General features: G+C 29.8%; 1 long non-coding RNA gene across 1 annotated transcript; it reads right to left on the bottom strand.

Annotated features, from left to right (window-relative positions):
* Positions 1–2,923: 2,923 nt before the first annotated feature.
* LOC106317248 lies at positions 2,924–3,270 on the bottom strand. The gene is made up of 2 exons (XR_001265084.1): positions 3,173–3,270; positions 2,924–3,114 (listed from the first exon to the last, which is right to left on the bottom strand). It is a non-coding gene; the product is annotated as an uncharacterized LOC106317248 (long non-coding RNA).
* Positions 3,271–4,796: the final 1,526 nt, after the last annotated feature.

Genomic DNA, 4,796 nt, shown 5'->3' with positions numbered 1-4,796 from the left:
CCTAACATTATTATTCAAATCAAACCAAAAACCAAAATAATCAAACCGAATTTATATCCTAAAATATATACTAAATATAAATAATGATGTTAAAACAAAAAAAATCTTTCGAAATAATTCATCCTAATTTTTTAAATATTATATAAAAATAAAAATATATATAATATAACAAAAAGTAAAATTAATTATTTATATATTGATATTTTATATTATATTTAACATTAAAAATTTATAGACAAATAATATTATATTTAATATTATATTTAACATTTTCAGTGTATTTAACACATATAATTTTTTTAAGTTGTCTTATTTAAAGCAATGAGTATTTTAATTATCTTTACTTTAAATTTGTTTTGTAAAAAAAAAGATTATAATCATAAAAATTATATAAAAATATTAAATAAGAAATAAATAACATATAAATAACATATAAATATGAAATAAATAATATATATAACAAAGAAATATGTGATGTGGAGATTAATAATATATTTAATTAATAACCTAAATATGTAAGAAAATATACTTTGGATAATAACTACGGTGTAACAAATTCTTTATTAATTTTGCATTTGTTTACCATCTCATACATATTTTAGATAGTAAAAAGATAAATTGTAAGTTTTACTCATTTCTACTTCAATTTCTATTTATATTCTTATAACATAGAAGTAATATATTGTAATATATATATTAAATACAACATTATTTGAATAAATCCGGGCGTAGCCCGGGCAAAGTATCTAGTAGTCATAATTTGGTCTTACAGTCATCACACGCTCAATCATGGCCGTTGAGAATAAAAGTCAACGGCATCGAGATTTTCTCTTAATCTTTTCTTTTTAGTACAAGACTTTCCGTTTTTATTACAACGGTGTCCGAAAGTGGTGAACCAAATCCAAAAGTGGGATTTTATGCTGTACGCTTGTGTCTAATTATGAGAATTATTTTTAAGATTCTCCCTTAAAAAAGTAGAGAACAATTGTCTTTCTTTATCGCTTTTGAAAACAAATTTGCGCAGTTGCTATCGTTTTAAACCTGCTAGAATGATTTTATTAGTAAGTTTGTGCAACATGCATGATGCATCCCCTTGTAGCACACATATGTAATGTGTTTTTCTTTGTCTTTTCACATACGTAATATGTGTTTCTTCGTAGTCTCTCTCAAGTCTCAACCGTATGATTTTCCACCTTCAAATGTATATCAAATTATGAATCTTACCAAATGATAAGTATGTATATTTATTTGTAATTCGCATTCAATTGGTCATATATATATTTTGCTGTACATATATAACGGTTTAGTATTTTGTTGTGTTTAATTGTATTCCACTAATAACCAAGACGATGAACCACATTTCTTGATGCAACACCAACGTCAATAATTATGTCTTTTCAAATTTGGAAAATAAAACACAGTGCTGTCTCTAAAGTAAATTAACGTTTTAGATTCAGTTCACCCACCACTTCATATCTGTTATTACTTAAATATTGTTTATTTGGTAAATTATACATTCCCATAATTTCCATCTAAGAGTCAGTATTCTCGTTTTAACCAGAAAAGAAAAAGAATCAGTAACCTCGCATTCTATGCAGATACATAAATCTCTATTTGGTCAATCGATCTCATATGATAAGTATAGATACATGCAATCTCTATTTGGTCAATCGATCTGTATCGAATGCTCAAACACTCAATCGTTTCTTACACATATCAGAGTTCAAATTATTATATTTGACAGAGTATCTAAAATGTTGGGATGATGAAAAATGATCTATCATGAAAAGGAATATCAAAAAGGCAAAGGGAAACAAGGCACGCTTTGTCCCAAAGAAAGGACCAATTTTGATGGATATCCTTAGTCTTTTTGTTTTTTTTTTTTGTTTAAACTGGGGTATCCCAGACCCATGGAGAGACCCAGACTAATCTCCAAAGGGAGGCGCAGCCCACGGATTGACCATCTCTCCAGGTATTCAAATGGACCATAAAGCATAGGGTCATATCCGTGTTAGGTGACTAGGATAATTGTGACTTAGTTTCGCGAAGTAGGTGGATCGAACCTGAAATATGTTGGCGTCTCAGTCCCGTCTTCTTACCACTCGACCACAATCAACCGGTCCTTGTTAAATAACTTTTATGGAACTCTTATGGTAACTTTTACATTTTTACCAAAAAAAAAAAAAACTCTTACGGTAACACTATCATGCTATTTCCCACTACCATCAACTATCATAATTACCTTTTCACACACACAGATATATATATATATATATATATATAGAACTATGGAAGCATAAACTTTTGTATGTGTGCACAATGTTATTAAATAGGCTACGTACAAAACTACAACCAGGAAATATTCAAGGCTTGTAGGTCGTTGGTATAAATCACGGTTCACATACACTACAAGAATGGTTTTTATTAGCGGACGAAAAACGCTATCTATCAATTCGATAGCGGTTTATGAAGCATTGTATCATCGTCCGTCATAATAGGTCAAACATTTTAGATAGCAGTTTTTTGTGATGCTATCTTATTGTCATATATTATAGCGTTTTTTTATATGTAATTAAAGAGTCTTTAATAGCGTGATTTTTTTGTTATTATTTACATTAAAATTTATTTATTTTAGAATTATTTATTATTTAATTATTTAAAAATAAAAACTTAATTAAAATTTAAAATTATTCATAGAATCAAATTTTCTTTATTACTTAAATTTATCTATAATTAAATTGGTTTACAAAAATACAAAAAAAAAATCAGATTAAATAATAAACCAACAAACTAAATAAACCAAAAACTAAACCAGGCTTTAACCTAATTACTAACTAAACACACCACCACTTCGTTGTCTTCTTCATCTACCGGCCGCACCACCACCTTCGTCTTCGTGTTTTTCCATGACCTTCATCAGTATCCAGCCATGATTCTTCTTCTTCATCCTGGGATTTGAGAGGCAAATTGCAGAGAGGAGGCAAACGTCACATCCATCTAGACCTAATCTCGTCGCCTCCTCACCAACTCGCCGTCAGCTTCCTCTTCCTGAATCTGAAGCCGTCATCTTCCTCCTCCAGCCGCCATACCTGCCTTGCCTTGCTTCCTCCATCCCTAAAACAAATAATACAGAGAGAGAGAGAGAGAGAGAGAGAGAGAGATGAGTTCTAACCGTGGTTGTGTGGTGGTGGTGATGCTGGGACGGCGAACGAACGGTCGTGTGGTGGTGGTTGTGATGCTGGGACGGCGAAAACAAACGGGTCGTCGTGTGGTGGTAAAAAATTAAAAAAAGATTTAGATGAGATCAGATTTAGATCTGTAAAAAAAAAAAAGAGAGAGATAACGTGAGACAAGGAAGGAAGAAAGAGATTGAGATATGAGATGTGTGATTTCTAGCCATAGGATCAAAAATACTCAGTGGTCAAGATTGCTATCCTTGTGTTTAAGATATTGACCAATGAAAAAAAAGGAAAAAGATAAACCAAACATATAATAATTAAGTTAAAAATATAACTAATGTAATTATAGTTTGGTTCAATGTTTCAAATAATAGACTGAAAATTTTAAAATTATTTATAAGTTATGATTTACTTTAAATGTAAAATGAAATTAGTTTAAAGGTTTAAAATACAAGAGTATAGTAAATAAAATTAATTTAAAGGTTTAGAATTTAAACATATTAAATTTTTAAAAATGTATGCTCAAAGTTTGGTGTTTAACTTTGAGAATATTAGATTTGTGATTTATGATTTAGTTTAATAACTAAATGTGTAAATTGAAGGTTTGAGGTTTATTATGATATATAAGATTTGAGTATATAAGGTTTAGAGTTCAAGGTTAAGATTTTAAGTTAAAATTCGAAAATAAATTTAAATTTATTTGAAGAATTAAGTTTAAGTTTGATTTTCTTTTTTGAATTTAGATTTTAGATTTAAAGTTATGAGTTTAGAATAAAGGTTTGAGTATAGGGTTTGGGGGTTAAAGGTTTAGGGTATTGGGATTTAAGATTAATTATTGAAAAATAAATAGTTTTTGAGTTTATATTTAATATTTGAAGTTAAATTTAAGATTTGATATTAAAATAATTAGATTTTGAAGTTATGTTTAAAGTTTAGGGTTTAAAACTTGTTTAGGGTTTAGAGATTTAAAAAGTCAAAGATAGCGTTTTTAATAATGCGCTAAATATACAACTCTATCATAGCGTTTCTAAATATACAAACGCTATCTAAAACTAACGGGTATGTCAACCATAGCAGAAAGGCAAAAAACGTTATCCTTCGCTGCTATCGAAACCCATTTTTCTTGTAGTGATATATATACATATTAGTCGATGGCATTAATTAGATACATTCATCCAGCCACATATAGTAAGTATTATACCCTCGAGATTTAGCTATCATGTACATGTGCATTGTAATAACATTCTACTATGCACACATAGGTTTCCTGTTGGCTAGTATTTTGCTAAAAAAAAGAATAAAGCAAAAAAATCAGTCTAGTGATATTGAAACAAAATGAATAGAGACAAACGGCAAGATTTGGCTAAACTCTCTTTGGTGGCTTCTTGACTTCTTGTGGTGAATCTGCCGTGGTGGGAAAGTGTTGCATGTCCTTGATTTCTTCTTGTGGTAAATCCTTGTTCTGCCTTTGTGTAGGGATCTCCGGCTCGATTTGTTTGGATATGGGGCTTCGGCCTTTTCTACATCCAGTCGTGGAAGTTGATTATTTAAAGCTGTGTCTATCATTTTCATGGGTTTGATCTTCTGCGTTCTTCCTCGTGGCTTCTGAAGTGTTAT

This window comes from Brassica oleracea, chromosome C9 (assembly GCF_000695525.1).
Source record: "Brassica oleracea var. oleracea cultivar TO1000 chromosome C9, BOL, whole genome shotgun sequence".
NCBI classification, from domain to species: Eukaryota; Viridiplantae; Streptophyta; class Magnoliopsida; order Brassicales; family Brassicaceae; genus Brassica; species Brassica oleracea.
Note: the sequence above shows the minus strand (reverse complement) of the source record. Positions and strands in the feature narration are given on the sequence as shown.